The sequence below is a fragment of the Aulonocara stuartgranti genome (assembly GCF_965226115.1).
Source record: "Aulonocara stuartgranti genome assembly, chromosome: 5".
Classification (NCBI taxonomy): domain Eukaryota; kingdom Metazoa; phylum Chordata; class Actinopteri; order Cichliformes; family Cichlidae; genus Aulonocara; species Aulonocara stuartgranti.
The window spans coordinates 28,381,157-28,405,246 of NC_138943.1; the positions used below are offsets into that span (position 1 = coordinate 28,381,157).

Here is a 24,090-nt window from a genome sequence, read left to right on the forward strand (position 1 = left end):
TTTAAGGATGAGTGCTGCAAGGTGGGGGTTTAAGACAGGGAAATGAAATGGAAAATAAGACAGCAGCGGCAAATGGTCGATCACTCCCTAATTGTAGCAAAGCAGACAAAAACCTCAACATTCCCACTTAAAGTCTGCCTCCAAGCCATTTGTCAGAACAAAGATTAATTTGAAGCTTTTCTAAATGCAAGTGTGTGTCACATTTCCATTTTTTTTCCTTTTAGGAATGAATATGTTTCACGTGAACAACACTTCAATGCTGAATTATCTCAAAAAACCTCTTGCTTGGATTATAATAAAGCCCATCAAGACAGTCATGCTATTGCTCAGGCTATTTTAATATCTCCACTGTATTGAGTTATAGATCACAAATAATAAAATAAGATGCTAATCACTTCAGCTTGCATGATCGTGTGACTTCTCGTGTTTCTTGCTTGTTGAATTCATCATTTCGCTCTAGTGCAAGAAAAATTGTTTTAGAGCTGACACTGTTTTTGTAACTAACAGGATGTAATGTGTTGTAATAAAATGAAATCCTTTGAGGGGGGGAGGTAAGAAGCACAATGTCAAATTCCCCAAGCAGTAACTGAAGCACGTTTTCGGCTGATGCAGCTCCAGTCAGCCATGTGTCATATCAGCATCTGTGTGAGGAAGCTAAGCTACTGGTCCCATCAGTGAACATCCTCTATTCTGACACTTAGTAAGAAGACTGAGAAAAAAGGGTCAACAACTTCACTGTGACAAAGGAAATCCCTCCTCATTAATGGATTTAACATAAAGCTGTTAAAGTGCCTAATTCCTGTACTTTATGAGTGGATGTACATTTAGACAGGAAATGCATTCAAAGTAAAGACGGTCTTAAGATAGTCTTAAACGCAGATGGAGACAGGACAATAAGCTTCATGGTAACGGCCTGTTTAACGAGGCCTGGTGTTGGTTTTCCTCTGTTTTATAGCCTTACTTTTCCTGCTTTTCCTCAATGAATTCTGCCTCATTTGCCGTTTTCATATTTCCCCGACCTTCTCCATCCTCTCTTTCTTACTCTGTCTGGGATTGTCGATGGTTGAGGGAGTCATTTTAGAAAAGCTCTTCTTTCCCCTCTCTAAAGTCTCATTTTTCAACCCAGATGCACAACGCATCGAGAAATACTGGAGATGCGTTTCCATCTGCCACATGGGATGTTCGCAGTCCAATTTTCATCAAACAGATGTCATATATCAACCTCTCTCTGAGGACGCTACACTAAAACAGCAAGCAAGGAAGGAACCAGAGAGAGAGAGAAAAACAAAACAAGGAACAAAGGAATGATCGGGAAAGCCTTTTAGAAGCAGCAGGCAGCAGAATATCAGACCCCACATGCTACAATGCATGCACACAGACAATCCCACTGAACAATGGTGAGGATGTGGTTACCACAGCATTGTGCATTAAACATTCACAAGATCTTTGACTCTACTTTTCCTCTCCTTCATTTCTTCTACCATCAAGATTTTCTCTCCTAAACAATAAAGGAAGTAATTGGTGGTGAACTCGCTTTTCCATTGAGACTTCCCATTGTGCCTTTGCTTTCAGGCTAAAATGCACCATAAAGGTTGTCAGATGGGCTCATTATGATTTGTTGGTGCTGTGCAGAAGTCATCAGTCATAAAGAAAAGACGGGAGGTAGCTGGCAGTATGGCTAGATGGTGATTAGATAAATTGGTAGATTAATGGGCAGATAAATGACCCCGATACATCTGGTGTTAACATAAACTAGTGCCAATTATAGTAACTCACTAATTAGACGAAACCCATGAAATCTGGTTGTAAATGTTTTCTAAAAATGCTGATGAAACATTATTAAAATAAGATTGATGTGCAGTCTGAGATACATCTGTAAGTACAGTATATTTAAAGTCATTTTACAATGCAGCCTGCTAAACATAAGTTATAAATAGAGAAAAACAAAAAACAAAAAAAACAGTCCATCACAGTGCTTTGAGAGAAGTCGTGAATTGCCAACATTATAGTCACATAAAAACTGTTTTGCACGTCTGCTGTTTAGGATAATCACTATCTTAAGGCTTGATTATATTTCCATGTCATGCCGCAGGTCAGCTACAGTCGGCTCGAGTTCAAGTGATGTAAACTTCATCATTAGGCAGTGAGAGCATACGTTTGTGTGTCTCCCTGTTTTTTGGGACCACGCAGACTGATTGTGGAAAATTTTACTTCACAGCTCACCAACGACGCATTGCACGCCAAGTGCTGGATGTCAACCAGACATCAAAGAAGTAAAGCAAAAACGTCAAGTTGACTATTGGGTCTCCAGCTGTCCATATCAATAACAGAGTATAACCATAGTTTCAATTAGGGGTATTAGCATGCTATGCTAACATTTGATAATTGACACTACTAAAGCACAACTGAGGTAGACATTTTAATCATAAAACTAGGTTTTCAAAAACGTACAAAGTTCAGCTAATTCTTTAAGCTACGTTGTCTGTGGACCCTATGCATGTCTTCATAGTTCTGTGGCAAACCCATTCAAGAGTTTTAAAAATATTTTAAACTAAACCAAACTAGTGGACAAGCCTGATCAACAGATCAAATAACACCCCATTTCCTTTGAGCCTTGCCACTTTGATTATTTCAAAAGTCTTCCCCATCACACAAAATTAATATAATTACAGCAGCATTAAATAAAAAACTCAATTTTCTCCCTGTATGTGTAAAATCTAACATAATGTACAAGAGTAGATTGTGCTCTGGTTTTCCACTAGACTAAATGTAATGAATGTATGCAAATACGGTCCGGACACATTAACTGTAAACTAACAAAACAGATGATTAATGGATGGGTGAGTGGATCTTATGGTTTACACCACATGACCAATCTTCCTCTTGCTACTCAGATGTACCAACCAACTGTTACAATCACCATTTGAGCACCACTCCTTTGGGTGACGGGTCCAGCAGCATCTGATGTCCTCAAACCCCCCTAACTCTAACACATCTTTTAACATTTAATTTTAAAATAGCGAAGAACTAAACACTCAACTATGTAATTACACTAGATGTCTTTCTGAAGGTACTGTAACGAAATTTAAAGTAGTGCTTAAGTGCTTAAGTTATCTTGTTAACACCATGTGCCAACACAATGCAAAGCAACTACCTAGACTTCACTCCCACAGAGGCCAATTGTCTGGTTAGTAGTGTTACACCCTCACTACGTACAGTGCTGGACTCTGTAGCTCCTCTTGGAGGGAAAATAAAAAATAAAAAAAATTGAGAGGTGACTGTCTGGTGACTCCTTGGTACCAATCACAAATGGCATGCATTAAAGCAGATAACATGAGAGTATGGAAGGAAATGGTATTGCACTCATTTAGAAGATCTTCATTTGGCCTGTTGCTCTATGTCAAAGCCCTCTGTAAAACTAAGCCATCTTTAAGATGTAGCAAATTTCATTTTTTGTGTAAATATGAAGTCAGTAGCCCCTGTTGATGTAAACATGGAGTTCCACAGGGTTTTGAGCTGGTACCAATATATTTTTACATTATGCATCCTTCCATATTATTAGAAAACATCCAAACATTTTAATTGATGTGCTGATGATACCCAGTGTTAATGATCTATTAAGTCAGATGACACAAAACATTTAGATACAGGCAGGCAAAAAAAAGTCATTATATTTCACCCTAAAAATCTCTGAAATATGGTGTCTAACCAGAAGTCTAAATCCTTCTCACATGGAAAGTCTTGATTATTTAGGCCCCATCAAATCTTATAGACCTCACAGTATAGTATTATCCTCAAAGAGCCTGTCACTCTCTGACTCCAGGCTGGCTTGAGGCTGTTAGTTGTAAATCTAATATTTGGATGAAAATGTTTTCAGATTTTAGAACCTGAATAATGTTCTTGATAAGGCCCATGTCTCAAATGTAGCATAAATTACATACTGTGAAAATTACTAAGTACTGACATAAAAGACATCAGTTATGCATAGTCATTATGAGAAATAGATTGTGTCCTTGAAAACAGCATCTATTCAATCTAAAGTTAAAAAGCAAAACGTGGCTTGGCCTAATCTGTCACCTAAAGCTAATTCAAGTCTGAACTCATTTATTTCAAATGCACATCAGAATCTCAACTGACTTGACAACTAGTTAGGGGAACTGTCTGTCAATATATAACAATAACTATAATTTCTGCTTTCCCTCTCCCCCTCCCAAGGTTTCCCTCCGTCCTTCCTTTTATCCTTCCCGTTCTCCCTGCCTGTCTGCTGGTGTCCTATCTGTGTCCAGGCTTTTCTGTTCATGGTTCAGGGCTTCTGTCTGACTAAGATGATTCCCTTGTGGCGCCATGAAGCGAGACAGAGAGGGGAGGGGAAAAAAATCTCATTAAAAAAGGGATCATCTGCTGTCAGCTACCAGCCCGGCCCCAGCCAGCCTCGGACACAGAAAAAATACTAATGGCCAGAAAGACCCACCAGTAATTTGGAGTGGTGCCATCTTGCACACTGCTTTGTGTCAGCTGTGTATTGAACAGAACAGTTTCTTAAGGAAGAAAGACTGAGAACACTCATGCAGCAATGGAATATAAGATAATCACTTCAGAGAAATAATCATCTAATATTTGTTTACGTTTTGTTTTGGTTTCTAAATATGCAAAAACACTTTAGAAGTAGTTAGCAAAACCAAAAGAGAGCAGCTTTACCAGGCTATAGACAGCCACCATGAGGTATTTCTTTTGAAACACCAAAACCTAAAAGAAGAGCGCCACAAGAAAATAAGGTGGTAAATTAAAAGATTTTCTTCTGTGACAAGCAATAAAGAGAGATGTAATTGCTTAATTTAAAGAACTGGCTTCAATTGGATGCTTGGTTAGCTCCAATTGAAAATTGGATAACAGAACAAAGAAAAGAGCAGCAGTAATTGTATCAGTCTCACAAATAATGATAGTCATTATCTTTTAATAAACTTATTGATCAAGGCTTAGAAACCTTTTACAAATCTAACTAGAATATGAAGGACAGAAAGAACCCAGCAGCAGAAACATCAGCTTTTTCAGAGCATTTGAAAGTAAATAACAGCTGTACCCAAATGAAGCATCATGGGTATCGTCAATTTTTCATTTAAGACTGGAAAACAGGCACACAGACATCCGCTCTCGCTGCCTGATGACAAAATTTATGTCACTTTTGTATACATTTCTCTAGTTTTGTATACATCCCTCTTCACTGTATATATTTCTCCTGCATGCTATGTATTCCTGCTGTCGACCATTTATATTTTATTCCAGCACAGTTGGTGTGGAGCACCCACAATTTCATTGTACATTTACAGTGGTACATTTTTATAACATCTTTGCAGTTTAAATTAATTGCTCTTCACTCAAACTAAAAAAAGGAAGTTTTGGTAAAGTCAGACTGCAAAAAAACTTCCTAACTGGTTAAAAAAAGTGTTACATTTGTCTTCGTGTTATAATTGTAGAAGAAAGGAACTTCTTCAAATCAAAAAATAATCCAAATGTGCCTTGCTGCCCTATTTTTCCTAATGATACTATCCATGCCACTTGCATTGCAAATTTCACCTGAGATGGTTTCCTCATCACAAAAAAATACCCCCATTCAAATTCAGCACTCATTAGCTAAAATGAAAGTTAGAGGGGTTTTTTGCACTACAAAGGTTGAAACCATGAACATGTAAATCAATGCAAAAATGAAAAGAGGAGCTCAAAAGAAAAAAAAAAGAGAGAAAAGGAGAGAAAAAGGAACTGCTCTACTAATAACATGTACTGGTGGTGCAATAGGTCAATTTACACCACCTGGGTACAAAGCAAATATCCTAATACAATTTTTTTCCTGCCCATCTCATTCCCACCTCATTCGCTCTTCTTTCTTATAGAAAGAAGAAGCTCTTAAGGGCTTAACCTGCCGCTGCACCCTCTCAAGCTCATCCAGGGATGATTTGACCCGTTTCCCTGATGTTTTCGAGTAAAGCATTATTAATTCCACCTCAAATCCCCTACTGCTCCTCCTTGTTGATTCAATCAGAGAAGATGTTCTAATAAAGTAACTATGTAATTTGGCCAAGGCTAGGTATTCACAGATGCTATGTTTTGATTCCAGACTACATCGCAATTCTTTCCAATTTCCTACTGTACGCTGCACATAGCTCCAGTCAGGTCTGAGTGGTAAATGAATCCTGTGTGGCTCATTAAATCCAATCAAGTGGATTAATGCTAGTTGATCAGGACAGCTAACCAGCACCTTCCCTTAGAAACAGCTCTCAAACAGCAGAGCAAATAATATTAGCAGTTTGGAAAGAGAGAGCTGGAACAAAGGTCAGACAGGTTTCGCTGTGTCTATGTGTCTGTGTGTGTGTGTGTGTGTGTGTGTGTGTGTGTGTGTGTATGCACCATATGGAGAACAAATTAGACACGGCACAAATCATTAGACAGTCTAGTGTGTTGAACAGGTCTGGCCTTGGATGCTTCCCCAGCTGTGGGATTTGAACAATGCTGAGAGGAACTGTCCACACTTGCCAGGAGTGTACGACTGTCGTGTGAAGGAAGGATGTTCTGTTCAGCGTTTTACGAATGGGACACATCTTTTACTTTCACCTCTGTCATCCTTAATATATCGACAAGCAAAGCCTGGAAAAAAAAGGTCTTAACAATCCTCTGCCTCAAATAATTTCTGTCTTCCCATGGAAACATATACCAAAATAGGACATTAGGCAAGAATTTGTGAATGAGAAAGTTCAAACAGCCAACAGTGCACATCCCACGCAGCAGCTCCGGACATCATCCTGTGCTTTCATCCACAAACCACGACTCAGCTTCAACCGTTTTACCATTGCAGAGCTAAAAGCTATCTTCCTAAAGAAAAAAAAGACTGACGCTGTCGCAATTCAAACCTATTTAGGGACAAAACTGCAGTGAAGTGGGATGACTCACACCAAAAAAGCCTGTCAGAAATATCACTGAGAATAGTCAAAGAACGTGACGTAGAAATGGAAAAAGAGAGAACAGAAGCAGAGTGGGCGTAAAAATATACTGAGGTGAAGAGAGGAAATCACATTTTTCAGTATGACGAGAAGAAAAAGAACAAACATGCCTCATCAAACCCACTGAGATCAATATTATATTTAATATACATACATGCGAGTGTGTAAGATATGAAGTGACGTGTGGATGTTGCTCATTGTGAGCCACATAGCTCAGCCAACTTCTCAGCTCCCTTATCTCCTCTCGATGGAAACATCGTTCTCTTTAAACATAATTCGCTGAGCACAAAGTATGAAAACCACAGAAACACGTATTACCCTACTCCTCCCAAAGATAACTAATTTTACAAAAAAAAAAAAAAAAAGGGGGGGGGGGGGGTGATGATGAATTCTTGTAGTCTCTGCTGGTCACCTGAGAACTCCACAGTGACCACGAGACTTTTCCCAGTCAAGAAATGGTCTCACAACCTCGTGTAAAAACTAGATTTGTTTTACACTATGATTTTGTACAGATTAAACAAAATGGGTTAATTTGTGATCTTTAAAAGGATTGTAGGTTGATTTTATTACTTCTGGACAAGGCTGGTGCTAAGCAACAGGGCTGCTGGCAATAGCAAAAAAAAAAAAAAAGAAAGAAGAAAAAAGCTGTGTGTGTTCTGAGTTTCAGCTAGAGTCCTTCATCTGCTCTATTGCTGGGTAGCTAAAAAGTCAAGCGTCAAGTTTAAAGTTGTCTGGATGAGCAGGTCTCATATTTTGGTTATAGTTTCCTTTTCCTATTGTGTTCCTTTGAACAACTCTCTGCTCACAAACAGTGAAAGAAAGCAGAGGGGAAGAGAGAACCATAAATGGCAGCAAAAGGCCCAATGTCTTATTTCACACAGCTATGTTTTGATCAGGCTCTGCACTAGAATTTACATTGTAAACAAGAGAAGTTTTAATCTCATCAACTCTCTGTCAGAAGTTCAAGAACCAATAAAACGACAATTAAAACAAGAATAAACAGATGGGACTTTGTTTCCAGCGTGAAAGATCAACCATAGCAAGTCTCACAGTGGCTAGTATGCAGCTGCCTAGCTTACTGTGGTGAAGCTATGATAATGCTAGATAGATTAGAACTGGTTTGTTAGCCAAGATTAGTGGGCCAGACTCTCAAGGGGCTGATTGTTGGCGCCAGACAAATGAACTTAATCAAAAACCTGTAGCAATATATATTTGAAAAAAAGACGTTAGTTACTGTAATTAGGGCAACATCAAGACGGCAGAGTTAGCGTCCCAAACACAACACATACAATAGGTTTGTTATACATGCAGTAGAAGATCCCTCCATAGCTCACCGAGGGCCACTGCCTAATATCATCTGTTGTAGAGTTCAAAAGTGTTAAATGTTTTGGTGTTAATAGTCTTCTTGCAAAAGTAGAGTTAATTTTACTCTAAGCAGAGTCACATTCTTTTAATGTAACTCTGAGGTGTAAAATGATAGTAGTTAAAATCGAGTGTTAAAAATGAGTGTTTCTCTGTCAAATCTGGAGGTGTTACAATGGAAACATTAACTCTTGACCTCTTAACTCTGAACTCCTACAGGGGCTATGACACCAACAGAGTAAATTCACAGACTCCGCCCCCAGCACGGCTCCAATCGAAGCTGAAGTGAAGCCGTTTCAGAACATTTTGCTCTACATATTTGAGTTGTTTGCCATGCTTGGTAAGTCATTTTTTCAAAGATTGTTTCAATTATTATTATGAGCTTTTACTTCTGTGGCTCTTTGGAGTTGAGACAAAGCTGTGTGAAAGGCATTAGCCATGTTGCTCGCTGATAGCATAATATTCTGTTTTAGCTAGCTGAAAGGTATTGTTTGCGGGCAAATACCACAGCCTTGAAAAAAAGCTTGCATGTGAATTTTCAGTCAAACTTGTGGTCAAATACACCTAAAACAATGTCTAGAATGTGAAATGTTGGTATAATGGTGCTACTTGAAGCCTGAAAACGATCGCCCATAAAAAAAAACGAGCAAACAGCAGTAGCAGACGTCCTGACTGGGTTCTACGTTAGCATAGATCCCTCCAGAGTTTTGTGCACACGGTTTAAGTAAAAATTAAAAAGGCTGAGGTTTTACCTTTAGTTCAGTATTACCTGTTGCCTGTGTCCTTGTCTTTTGGGAAAATACTTTACACAAGTAATAAGAGGATTCCTTTTTTTTTTTTTTTTTTACTGTGCTGCAATTGTTTACTGGATTATTTGTGCCATTAATTAGTGTCAACCAATTTTTATTCAATCTCCACACAGGATATGCTTGTGAAGATGGAATATGGGGGAGAGCAGAAGTGCGTTGAAGTTCCACAAAGGGATGAATGAAGGACATGCATATTGTATTGAAGAAATAAGTGATGAGAATGCTGTTATTTGCATTTACCAGCTCACCTATGTCAGACCTTTTGATAAACAAAATTCTAATGAAAGCGAGAACATGTATACTGTTACATCTTTCAGAAAATGTTTTGAAATTGTGTTGCACAGTTCAGAATAAATGTTTTTCAAAAACCATTGCATCTTTTTAGTAAATGTTTATTTCCAAAATAAATTTCTAGAAGGTCAGAACAGTAAAATTCCCGCTTTTTAGAATGGATTAGAAGATAACTCTTACGTAGTTAAACTAAAATACTCTTTGAGAGTTAATATATAAACTCTTAACACCAAGTGTTAAATTATCAACTCCAGACAGATTTGGTGTTTAACACTAAATCAGAGTTAACAAACCAACTCTCCAAAAAGAGTTAAATTAACACTCTCTGGTGTGGACCCATATAGACACTTTAATAGTGTTGAAATCAAATCCGACAGTGTTAATTTGGACATGCTGGATTTGCTGTGTACAAAAATATTTCACAAACACAATTAAGCTTTAAATGGGACACAAAGCAAAAAAAGGGGAAGAAAAACTTGTCTAAACTTTTATTTCAAATGGAAATCAACACAAAGGAGTTCCAAGGCTGGAACAACAAATGACAAAAATAATGAATTCACTTCTCATTTCTTCAGGCTGGTCTTAGAATGAATAGAATGAATTTCAATCAGCTTCATGAACTGCAATGCATGCCGACATCCGTAAGTGGAACTATTCTGAAATATGATCGTGACATGTACCCATAAGGCAAGCGGACCCAAAACTGGTCTCCCCTCTCTGCCAGTCTAACCTTTGGTCTGAAATAAGTCCCACATGTGTACCTTTAGCAGGAGCATGACCCTATTAACCTCAAACAAGGCCTGTGTTAGGTTGTGCTAATGACAATCCCCACCCCACTCCCTCCTAACTTGTCTGGCTCATGATGGCTGACTGACAGTCATGCCCTGCACACACAAACAAACACACCTCATTACTGGGAATGGGGACACAAACACACACTGGACCTGTGGAGGCTGGTTATGTGTTGATAAGGAGGAGGTCAAACAACAGATGGCAGCCTGAGGATTAGTCCAACTCTGTCACAGTCAACTTCTAGTTAAACACAGTAGAAGCAAAGGCACACGCGCACACACACCTACCTAAACTGCTCAATTTTTTGTAGCTAAATGTTTAAGTAGATTTACAGTGGGGCAAAAAAGTATTTAGTCAGCCACCGATTGTGCAAGTTCCCCCACTTAAAATGATGACAGAGGTCAGTAATTTGCACCAGAGGTACACTTCAACTGTGAGAGACAGAATGTGAAAAAAAAAATCCATGAATCCACATGGTAGGATTTGTAAAGAATTTATTCGTAAATTAGGGTGGAAAATAAGTATTTGGTCACCTCAAACAAGGAAAATCTCTGGCTCTCACAGACCTGTAACGTCTTCTGTAAGAAGCTTTTCTGTCCCCCACTCGTTACCTGTATGAATGGCACCTGTTTGAACTCATCATCTGTATAAAAGACACCTGTCCACAGCCTCAAACAGTCAGACTCCAAACTCCGCCATGGCCAAGACCAAAGAGCTTTCGAAGGACACCAGGAAAAGTATTGTAGACCTGCACCAGACTGGGAAGAGTGAATCTACAATAGGCAAGCAGCTTGGTGTGAAAAAAATCAACTGTGGGAGCAATCATCAGAAAATGGAAGACATACAAGACCACTGATAATCTCCCTCGATCTGGGGCTCCACGCAAGATCTCATCCCGTGGGGTCAAAATGATCATGAGAACGGTGAGCAAAGATCCCAGAACCACACGGGGGGACCTGGTGAATGACCTGCAGAGAGCTGGGACCAAAGTAACAAAGGTCACCATCAGTAACACACTACAACGGCAGGGAATCAAATCCCGCAGTGCCAGACGTGTTCCGCTGCTGAAGCCAGTGCATGTCCAGGCCCGTCTGAAGTTTGCCAGAGAGCACATGGATGATACAGCAGAGGATTGGGAGAATGTCATGTGGTCAGATGAAACCAAAGTAGAACTTTTTGGTATAAACTCAACTCATCGTGTTTGGAGGAAGAAGAATACTGAGTTGCATCCCAAGAACACCATACCTACTGTGAAGCATGGGGGTGTAAACATCATGCTATGGGGCTGTTTTTCTGCCAAGGGGACAGGACGACTGATCCGTGTTAAGGACAGAATGAATGGGGCCATGTATCGTGAGATTTTGAGCCAAAACCTCCTTCCATCAGTGAGAACTTTGAAGATGAAACGAGGCTGGGTCTTCCAACATGACAATGATCCAAAACACACCGCCCGGGCAACAAAGGAGTGGCTCCGTAAGAAGCATTTGAAAGTCCTGGAGTGGCCTAGCCAGTCTCCAGACCTCAACCCCATAGAAAATCTGTGGCGGGAGTTGAAAGTCCGTGTTGCTCGGCGACAGCCCCAAAACATCACTGCTCTCGAGAAGATCTGCATGGAGGAATGGGCCAAAATACCAGCTACTGTGTGTGCAAACCTGGTAAAGACCTATAGTAAACGTTTGACCTCTGTTATTGCCAACAAAGGTTATGTTACAAAGTATTGAGTTGTATTTTTGTTATTGACCAAATACTTATTTTCCACCCTGATTTACGAATAAATTCTTTACAAATCCTACCATGTGGATTCATGGATTTTTTTTTCACATTCTGTCTCTCACAGTTGAAGTGTACCTCTGGTGCAAATTACTGACCTCTGTCATCATTTTAGGTGGGGGAACTTGCACAATCAGTGGCTGACTAAATACTTTTTTGCCCCACTGTAAATATAGTAGAGTTAAGATGATTCCCCATGTCACACGAGGCCAGGGGCCGTAACACTGTTAAACTGTTACTATTCAATTCAGTTTTATTTATATAGTGTCAAATCACAACAGTAGTTGCCTTAAGGTACTTTATATGGTAAGGTAAAGACCCTACAATAACACAGAAAAAAACCTAAACAATCAGACGATCTCCGTTGAGCAAGCACTTGATGACAGTGGGGAGGAAAAACTACTTTTTAACATTAAGAAACCTCTGGCAGAACCAGGCTCAGAGATGGGCACCCAACTGCCGTCCCCAAATTTTTGTGGACTAACGGCAAAATACGGCAAAATACTTCTTTTTTTTTTATTTCAAAATACTTCCTTTTAGTTTTGCAGATGCCTGATGTGCCTCTCCTTCCAAAAACTTAGAAAAAACCCAGATGTGGACAAAAACTTCCCACAGTAAGAACACAGTAAGAACACAGTCTCACACAGCGAAAGTGATAAATGAAGAAAGACGAGTTCCATTTAATCAGCACCACAAAGCGTTCTGGGAAATGAATTGAATTTGACATTTGTTGTTATAAATCTATCCATTTCTGGTATTATGCAACTATGAAGGGTGCTGACTAAAAGCTGAGCACTGTTAAAACAACCCAATGTGGCACAGATGTGGCTGCTAAAGAAAAAACACCATTTCACTGATTATGAAACTAACACTTCCAAGAAACGGCATAGTCAGAAGCCCCTGACAGCACAAGTGATGCTCGACACGACGTGTGCAGGCAATGATGTCTTTCTTGTTGTGCAACACTGACTGTAAACTCTTAAGGCCAAGTACGCTCATGCTCCAGAGGAACCGCCAAATCCACCAAGTGCTCTGTCGATGCTTCGCATCTGTCAGGCAGCTATCATTAAAGTGGCTTCCACTTTCACTGAGGCTTGTGAAACTCAGTATCAGCCAAAATTATGGCTGCAGTTTGATTTAAAGCTGGGAATCACCAGACAGTATTATTTCAACCCTGCTTCTTTTTAGTGACATGCATTTTGTGACACGCTGAGTTTTGCTGTAACATATATTGCGATTTATCCCCTTGTTGTTCTCATGGACCAAGAGTCATTCAGACTGATGGCAGGATGTTGCCAATTGGTCTGCATTTTATTTATTTATCTGCAAATGTTCCACAGTCTCTCTGAGAGTGATTGCAGTCCGTCCAAGTCAACCTACCTGCAAGCAGTTGCAGCCTATCTTCTATCAGGCGAATGTGCAATGGCTTTCCAATCAAAGTGGTCACGAGTATTGCAACTTGGTCCTATGCTGTATCAATTTTTTCTCCCCACCGCTAGTTTGAATTGAAGTGACGGCCATTTTCACAAAAACTGCCCATCTGCTCTTACTTTAAAGGGAAACCTCCATTTCCAGTTTGTGTCACACCTTTTCCAGTTGTACTGCTGCTTAGTTAGTAGTTAGTATTTGCAGACAACCGTGAAAAACTACAGGCAGCCGTGGCAATCAGCTAGCAACCAAAGCAGTCAAGGGAAGGTTTATGGCCCAGAAACCACTGGGAACCACTGACAACTAGTTGGGAAATACACATTTCTCTTTAGCAATCACTGATCCTATCGCATCCAATACAACAGACAACTCTCAATGTGCACATGACATCATGTGAGAAACCTCAATAAATAAAGTGTTTCAGACACACTAAAAAAATAAAAATAAACTCGTCTTCACCTGTTATGACCTGCTGGAGCTCACAGGTGTCAGCTAACTAAAATCTGATTGTTGCACCAGGCAGGCAGTGAGGTAAGAGCAAACAAAATGTGTATGGCTCTGTGCGTGTGTGTCCAGTGTAGGTCTGTTATGTTTGCCTCATCCACACACCCTTCTGTTGTCCTACATCATTAATCAGGCTCAACAGGGGGGATTGTCTCTTTGCTAATAACATGCACCACTAGCTCCTAAGATAACTCAAATGAGTCTTCTTACACACACCCTCCCAAAACAGTTACAGCAGGAAAAGCTCCGTCACTCAGTTGCACACACAAAAAGAAGTTGAATTTGAAGATAATTAACCAATTAGTTGATTTTTGACTTACTCTGTTTACACATAAACAAATGAGTTGGACTGATCTTCTTAAACATGCAAATTCTGTCAAAAAAGCAAATATCCACATTTATCTATATCTTTTTACTTTTTTAAGAAAAAACGAGCCAATAACCTATGATAGTCATATTTAGTCGTTATTCTGATTGAATAATGAGATTGCTTATTACTGCGCCCGCAGTATGTGATGCATCTCTATTGATCTAATGTAATGCGTCCAATAATTAGTACAAATAACTGTCACGCACTCAGATATTAAACAGAAATGTAAGCAACTTGCGAGCAAACACAGTGGAATGCTAATGTGCCAAAAGTTCACAAACAAGACACAAAGAACTGCACACTCACATCAACCAGTCTTCTTGTGCTTGAGATTCATTATTCAGGGACTTCTCGAGCACAGCTTGTCTGAGTTAGAGCATCTGGAACTCAAACAGGCCAGACGTGGAGCTGAAACTGAGCGAACAGTCCTCTCCAGCCTGTCTAAAGTACCTTTAACTCCATCTTCATGCAACCACAAATAGCAAGACGTACCTGCTTACCTAAAGGAAGAGAGAGGCACAAATAGAAAGGCAATCTGACACTCTGGCACCCTAACAGGGTAATGTTAAGATTCAGTATTGAGGAAGGGTACAAGAGGTGATCGAAGAATAACCACACCGATCCGGCCGGGTGAAGTCAAACGATGATTTTAATGAACACACGTGTGGGAAGACAACTCTGTACGCAGACAGGAAGTAGTCTTCGACTTAATCAAAGCATGAACAGATATTTTATAGCATCAGGGTTTGTTTACTGACGCCCCTTCATGCGTCACAGATACATTTTATACATAGATCAGATCAGCATCATCATGACTTTTCACCTAGAAAATCATCTTCTATTTTCATGGCTTGGTACTTTCCGTTCTTATCTTAAAATGAATTGTTCCTCTTTCTTGCCGAGACAACAAGAAACGGTTCCTCTTTTACCAAGACAATTTTGCAGTTACAGCCAAACATAACTAACCTCTTCCTCTAAATAAATCTAATTTAAAGTGTGTGTGTGTGTGTGTGTTGACCTCACATGCTCTTTGTGTCACCTCTTCACCTACTGTCTGTGTCTCGTCCTCAAATGCTCTTTCTCAATTCACCTGTTGCACTTCTGACCTTTTACCAGACCAGAAGCTCACTGAGACTATGTGTATGTCTTCTACTAAATAAATGTTTTAATCAAGAACCTCTACTAAAACCTTAATATAAAATGATCTGATATATAAGTGTTTTGTAAGCATGTATTGCGATTCCTTCTATGGCTCCAAGTCACTTGCACAATAGATTGTCCGAACATCGCGCCGAACAAAGCTTCCGACCCCCAATTAATTGACCGAACTCCAACTCTTTAATAAGCACAGATATGCATTGTGTATAAAATAGTCATAGCTGCTTAAGGCCTTCTTAAAGCTATCTGTTACATTGTTAAAGCCTCGTCTTAGCCTGCGGCTCAAAATAACTTCCTGCTTTCACTTCTGCATACAACTTCCTGTCAGCCTGCAACTCAGTCTTTCTGAAAGAGACACTGTTTAAACCTTGGAATGCAATATCCATGCTGCAGATTATATTATTAATGCAATGACAATTATTTAACAATAGCAGTAAAATAATTTCCCTCCTCGACACTCCCCTTTTGACCTCTGGAACACCAGAGGTCACAATACATTGTGTCCTCACGCAGACCCTTCTCTGGTGGTCTCGAACCTCGAGATCTCCAGGATCCTCGCCCCTCCTGTGGTCGCCGAGATCTTCTGCAAAGGAAACAAAACACCTTTTCTTGCATCTCCCTAACTTATCCTATCTGGGACTCTTTAATCAAAAGCATGATCCTAATTATGCTCTTAACTTATTGACTTGTATTTATGTATGTTCCTCATCACTTTAAACTCTTTAAGCCCTGCTTTCACGTCCAGTTGCTCGCTCTATTTTCCCTTATCTGATCATCAACATCCTGTGCACAAGTTGTCGCTGCTGCAAGTTAATCTACTCCAAAAGAAAACAACCACTTTAATCAATTAAGTTTAAGCATATAAGCAATTACTCCTGTATACATTTCATCATAGCTAAATGCTGCCTTGAAACAACTCCTATGTGTTAACACTAACTTCATTTTAAAACCTCACATTTCCTATGTTATCACCTGTTTTGGTATAGCCTTTTTATTTCATTTTGCTCCTTTTAATGTAACCATACCTCCTAATTCTAGTTTATCAGACCTAACCAAAATATATGCTTTCCTTCCTCTTTGGTCCTTCTTTAAGTTCAGTTAAAAGCTAAATGAATTTAAGGCCTTTTGCCTGGAATCAATACTGTCATGTGTGTTTCTTAACTCTGTGTCTGTAAGCGTGTGCAATCCTTCATGAACTCATATTATCCTCACAGTAGATACATCCACTACGGCAACTCAAAACTTTATGTTTATTAGAGGACTATAAATAAAGTTTTGAGTTGCCGTAGTGGATGTATAGTAATTGACTGAGTTTGGATGTAGATATATAAATATATTGAGTGCACTGTATATACTTAAGACTAACACATCACTTTCAGTAGTAACTTTTCTCCAGCATTAGTTGCTGGTGTGTTTTATTTTTTCAATCTCTTGTGTGTGCGGTGAGAATTAATAGAGGTTTCAATTTTTGTTTGTTTGTTTTTTACTTGCTTTTTTGATTATGACAAGCATGTCTAAAATACTCTTAGGAAAGTGTGTTGAGTTATATTCCTTAACTCTAGTCACAGTTTAAGTGTGAATGTGGTGACTAGAAGCTTTGACATGATGAATAAAGGTGTGAGAGGTATTTCTTGGGTGATGTAAAGTAGGACGTTTTAAACTTTGAAAGTGTTTTTAATTTGAGAGAGGCATGAGTGAAAATGCAAATGAGTAAGCAGTGAACTGTTTAAGCCACAGTTGGTTTTACAAATACTGCTGCAAACATTGTTGAGTGTGTGTTTCAAATGCCATTTATGTTTAACAATAGCAGTAAAATAATTTCCCTCCTCGACACTACCCAGTCTGTTGCAGGGCTAACACATATACACAGACAACCAGTCGCACTCATATTCACTCCCAAATTCACACCTATAGGCAATTTAGAGTTTCCAATTAACCTAACCCCACTAACTGCATGTCTTTGAACTGTGGAAGGAAGCCAGAATACCCGGGGAGAACCCACGCAAACACAGGAAGAACATAGAAAGACCCTGGCCTGATGGTGGAATTGAACTCAGGATCTTGCTGTGAGGCAAGAGTGCTAACCACTCTGCCACTGCGCTGCCCTCACTTTATACTTTTTACTTTATATAGGGCTTCCTGACCAATGTCTATGCACATTAAGCATTTTACCCGACATCCACAGCTAACCTGACATGCTTGTCTTTGCTCTGTTGGAGGAAGACAGGGCATCCGGAGGAGACCCATGTAGACACAGGTGGAACATACAACATAACAGTAATTAATAGATATAACCCCCCCTACACACACACAGGCAGACACACACGCCTAATTAAATGGCCTTTGGCTTTATTCTCACGCGACACACCGACTTTGTGGTTTTTTTTGGGGTGGTTTTTGTAAAGACACCAATTTGGTCCTCTGTTGCTTTCCATTCCAGCTTGAACTGTAGTCAGTATGGAACATGAGATTTCAGCTGAACACCATCTGGCATAAACGGAGACACGCTTCCTGGCTCAGGTGTCAAGCTATTAAATATTACAAGCTTAAAGTCTGTATAGTCCATTCTTCGTATGGCTGGGAGCACGAGCAGGCACGTGTGGCGGTGCTAACGAGAAAAAAAAAACAAAAAACAAAACACAGGTGCACGGAGTTCTGCGTGGGCTACACAATCTAAGACATCCCTCGAGTTAAAGTGTCTGGCATTTAGCACCTGCTCTCTCACACACACAGTACCACCCCACTTAGATGTGTCTTTCTAAACATACACACACCTGCGCACACTGTCTGCATTCGACCTGTTATGGGAATCAAATATCAATTAAGGGAATACAGGGGAAGAAAGAAGCTTCCTATTACCCCCTCCGATAAACACCAAACATTCACACACACACACACACACACACACACACACATTAAAAACGAAACATTTTAAACAATTTTTAAAATGACCAAAAACAGGTGAAAAGGGGTGACAAACCAGACCTGGAAACAACTGTGGCATCATTACACAAACTTGTCACAGATGCAGATCAAACACAGGCTCATAAAAGGCTGGAAATGGTCTTAGAATACATTAAAAGATAAACAAACAAATAAAGTCAAGAGTCTCATAAGCCAACCAGATGGAAGATAAAATGTGGCATTTAAAAAAAATATATATATATACACACACAGGCTAAAGCAGTGTGAGCTTTGTGTTCCCACATGACAGGAGACAGGACTTTCCATACACTGCGGGTTATCCAATCTGTCTCCCTCCTGTTTCACCACCAGCGCTCCAGGCAAACAATTTACATTTTACTCTCAATGTGCTTGCACGCCGTTCATTATATCGCCATTAGCTTCTGCTCAGCGAGGACATTAAAGCCGCTGTAATGAGGAAGAAGAAGTTTGGCTTAAACAGATAAATAAATAAACACATAGATAAATAAAGAGGAGACGGGGAATGGTCTCGTCAGAATCAAACGAGAAACAAATTACACCCCAAGACCACTTATAAATATTGGAGTCTTTGATCCCCACACCAAATGAGCGATTCAGTCTGTGGGGGAAATTATGAGTGTGTGTGTGTGTGTGTGATGTGATGTGTGCCACAGGCAACATAATGTTAGAGGGGGGTTGAATTCAGGCGAAGTTAAGCTCATTGTTTAAGAATGCAGAGATATACAGCGCACATCACAGCCTTTCTGACAAAGCAAGGCCAGTCAGCTTTACCGGGCTAAACTGCTGACTCTCTGTAAACGTGTAACCTGATGATGCCATGCTGGAGAGAGATGTAAGAAGCGTTGATGCTGCTCACAGTGTATGTTAGCTTTCGCCTCCAGGTTCCCATTGAGTCAAGAAAATACAGTAGACTACCAGCACTAATATATTGCAGTAATACTTGGTAACTTTTGATGCTATAAATTCCTGACCAACTTTCAGTTGAATAAAATGTGCAACTAACTCATGTGCAGACAACCTGGACCCCTGCAGATGAGTCTGGATAGAAGTTCAAAAGAAAGTCTTTAGCTAAATGGATTACAGCCCAAACTGCTTTCTTTTCCTTCCTGATATCCATTATTGTCATTAAGCACAGCTCATGTATTACTCCACAATGATTACCTCCAGTGCCAGCTTTAATCATAGCAATGGCATAGCTAAAATTATACACTTTGTGGTACAAAGTTACTAACAACTGAACCCAGACACACACACACACACACACACACACACACACACACACACACACACACACACACACACACACACACACTCTCTCTCTCTTGGAACTTTGCCTTTGTAGCCATTATTCCAAGAATCACTTGACAGTTTGTAATATTCGAAATGTGTGACAATACTTTCAAATTTAAATAGACAACCAGAATGCTGAGCTTTTGGCATTAAAGGTCTGATCTAGACCCTGTAAATGCTGCAATAGTAAGACATGTTTAATGAAGGCAACTAGCTAGTGCATGGTTGAAACTGAGATATGGCCAGCTGTTATCAGTTTCAAGCTAATGACACGTTCTTAAAATCTTTAACAATGCATAATGGAGAAAATGAGTAATGCCCAACTTTACAGAGGGTTAATTTACCTCATGAGACTCTGCACAGCTAGAAAAGTGTCTCAATGGACTTTGGAAAGAAAAAAGAAAACATGTCTACAGTACATTACTGAAACAAGCAAGCTACTTTTACTACAGTGCCATCTGTGGCATGGATGCTGTACTGAGCCAATCTTCTAAGACACGCTAGCCTTTGGACAGACCATAACGGAAGTTCAACAGTAAAAATGAATCGGTAGTTGTGCATTTTATAACAAAGAGACATGTTTTCTATGCTTTAATTTATCTGAACACTTGCTCAAATAAATTTGGACCCACAGTCCCTCCATACCTGCAGGCCAAGGATCTTTGATGGAAATAAGACTACTTGTGGTCTGAGCCTTGTGGATGCTATCAGGCACCATCGTGCCTGTCTGTCTGCACGCTGGTTGGTCTGAGATGTGCCCTGTGGTGTGGGAAAACCCCAGCTTGGTGGATTAGATGAGAGAAAAGGGGATTTGCTGGTTAAAAGCTGACCTTTGACATGCATACAACGGCCTTTTGATTCAGCACATCAGCTCATTCTGTTTTCCGCCTCTGGACTTTGCAGTCACTCTGTCACATTCACTGTCAAGCCTTAACAGGATAACATGGGTTTATTATGTGACAGAAGGCAGTTGGGACTGTGCAGACTGTCTAAGTGTTACAGCACAATACTTTGCATACGCTGGACAGACACTAAAACCGCAACACTATTCATGGAGAGAGTCAAAGGTGAGTCTGCGGGCACTTCTGATCACATTTGCAGGTGCATATTTGGCTTTTATTTTTATAAAACCTATTTGGCCATGCATGTTTCCAGTGTTGGATATCCTAATCACAGTCAAAGCTAATTTGAACTCTTTCAACATCACATTCAAAAATTGTTGGAGTCTGTGTGCTGGTCACAACTACAAGAGTATCAGGTTGAGAAATAAATCGCAGAGGGACTTTACAAGGGAAGGCTACATTGCTGGTGAGTTACTTGGCTCTCTGGTTTCACAAGATTTTCAAATAATACAAATACCTCCACAACTCAAGCACTCTTGGGGCCACACCACTCCACAAAAGTCTGTTTTTTATTCTTTTGATGCATCTGTTCCACGTTTCATGGTGAGGGAGTTAACCAAATGTCACTGGCAAAAGTTTTGATACTGATAACCTTAAATAACTTAGTTAAGGTAACCATTTAAAATGAGGGGCCAGTTTCATAGTGACTTTTCATCTTTGCAAACACGTTGTAGCTAAATTTGACATTTGATTAAAATAAAGAACAGAAAACTCTTCATGCTCTTCTTTGGGAGGTTTTTGAAACAGTATTCAGATCATGCAGCTTAACATTTCATTCAACTGTGACCAAGATCATACATAAAAAGAAACATTTTTTTTTTAAACCCACTCAAAAAGTCTGACGTCAAATGAGCAACACTAGCCTCTTCATTTCCAGGTTTTTTTTCCCCCTTCTCCCATGTCTGCTTACCGCCCATATTCACTGGTCCTCCTATTGTCTTACTGATAATACACAACTTATCTGGCTTGTTGTCAAGGCAGCAGCAAACTTAGAGCACATTCATCATTGCCTTGGCAACTGGTCAACCTGCACAAATAAACTCGGTCAGATGAGTGATAAAGATTGCTGGAGAAGAGAAAAAGAATGAGTCTAACCTTCAAATATGCAGAGCTCTTGGCGGTTAAGCTAGAGAAACAGAACCATTTTGCAAAATAAGGGTGATGATGGCCTCAATCAAATCACAAAGATAACTTTGTCAGGTGTCTCCATTACCAGTTCTCATTTCTATCCATCTTAATCCAAGTGATTCAATGTCTTTGTCTTTCGTTAGCGCCCACGCTGTTTTTTTGCAACACACAGCCTTATAGGAGAACGTAAAGCTACTTCACATCCACATGTCTGAACTGGCTAAAACATGTACCATGCAAGTGAAATGCACTTAAATTCAACCTGAGTAATTTGTCACATATCATCAGCCTATCCATTTACCTTTTCCAGATCATGTCTCTCCACTCTGTACCTAAACAGTAACACAAAGCATTTAAGAAAAAAGCACTTTGGTATACAGAAAAGTTCCTTGTTGATTGCAAAGTATAAAGAAAAGAGTCAGATGTGAGGGCGTCTGTCCGACAGCTTAAACTGAGCTGAACTTGGGTCATGCAAAAGGACAATGATCCTAATCACATCAGCATATGTTAAAGAGAAAGGCTGAAAAAGAAAATAATTAAAGTTTTGCAGTTGCCCAGTCAAACTCCAGATCTCAACCTGACTGAAATGCTGTGGTGACGCCTTAAGAGAGCTGTGCATAAACAAATTCCTGCAAAACTCAATGAACAAGATTGTAAAGAAAAGTGGGCCAAAGTTTCTCCACAACAATATGAGATTGATAAAGTCATACAGAATAAGATCACTTTGTGTTATCGCTGCTAAAGGTGCTTCTACGAGCTACTGAATTATAGGGTGTATGTAGTTTTTTCGCATACACCCTATAACTAACAACTAATTTTGGGCAACTGCAAAAACAAACAAGCCAAAAAAATTACAGCCACTCAAATACTGACTGTCTCTCTTATAACAGCAGCAGGGACACACAGTGACCCGGCAGCAGTGTGCTTGAACAAATCTAACATGGAAATTCCTCATCTTAAAGCATCTGCTGCAAACACAACAAAGCACCTTTGGAGTCCACGCCTTGACACCTCAGAGCTATTCTTGTACTATCTGATGGACCAGGTAGTACTAGAGTATCCTAGATGATCCAGATCCAAATATTTCAACTGAGGTTCTTATTAAAAAAAAAAAAAAAAAAAAAAGAGCACATACAAATAAATAAAACTAATAAGAATAATCAATAAATAACCATCAGATTCTTAAATATAGTTATTGACACCAGTTTTTGACTAAAACACCATAGGAATGAATACGGACCTGCCAGCTATAGCAGAATGTTTCCAAACACTTTGTCAATACCAAAATGCCCCCAAAATTTACAACCACAGCCACAAAAATAAAATGTTATCCATTTGCTGGTGTGTGTGAGTTCTAATGTTTCGGTGAGGCAGTGCTACTTCTGGCCTTTATCAGAGGTAGCTGGCCATGCCTCAGAGCTGTCTTCGACTTTTTTCTGCCCCCTCTTCATTCTGACTGCACTCAGATCAGTTGATAGATACCTGTACAGTTTGGCAATGAGAGCCAGCCTACTCTCTCATCCATGAAATATAGGCTTCACTTAAGAGCCTCTCTGCTATTAATACTCTCTCTCTCACACACACACACACACACACACACACACACACACACACACACACACACACACACGCTTAAGAAAATGCCAGATACACAACAGACAAAGTCCATGAACCAGCAGAACAGTAGCAGAGCATTACAGCTCATCCAGCATGCCTATTAGATTCAGCATTGACTCACGCAAACCTGCAAGCAGAACGAAGACGACACCTCGCCCACTCTTCAGATGACGACAAATTACACACAGAGACAGACGTGGGAAGGGAAAAGAAACAAAGATGAAGAGTGAAAGGGGCTTTGGAGGAATAGAAGACAAAGGGTCAAAGCTGTGGCGATGTGTGCAATTCATCCAAAACGTTAGAATTTCCTTTTTCAGCTAACAAACTTGGTCAAAGTGACGCATCGACATGGTCCAAACTCAGTCCTTTTTGATAGAGAGGTTATCCGGTTCCTTTCTTGACTAATAGATGACACTCAATTCTCTTAGGTCCACATGCCACTTAAGCCAACCAATATTGAGGGGGCTGGCTGAATCAATAAACCAATCAAATAATTTAACAATGCAGAGTCATCAAGCTTCTGTTTTGCAATTAAGACAAACAAGGCTTTGTGTTCCACTGGGATTTGGGGGTCTGTAAAAAACAGGACAAGTAATTAAAGTAATGGGAATGTCAAAAGGAAACTGTCACCCTTTCCTAACATATGAGTTTTCCCCAATAAAATAATGATCCACACCACGCCAGTGTCTTCTAGTGCTGCAGGTGTGAAGCTTTGCTATTATGGAAAAATC

The 24,090-nt window shown here is 39.8% G+C and overlaps 1 protein-coding gene and 1 long non-coding RNA gene across 2 annotated transcripts in view; both read right to left on the reverse strand.

Annotated features, from left to right (window-relative positions):
- The window catches only part of prickle2b (prickle homolog 2b), an 88,771-nt gene that overhangs the window by 57,593 nt on the left and 7,088 nt on the right, over positions 1 to 24,090 (reverse strand). The window lies entirely within an intron of this gene.
- LOC309707511 lies at positions 14,950 to 15,937 on the reverse strand. The gene is made up of 2 exons (XR_014276997.1): positions 15,409 to 15,937; positions 14,950 to 15,357 (listed from the first exon to the last, which is right to left on the reverse strand). It is a non-coding gene; the product is annotated as an uncharacterized lncRNA (long non-coding RNA).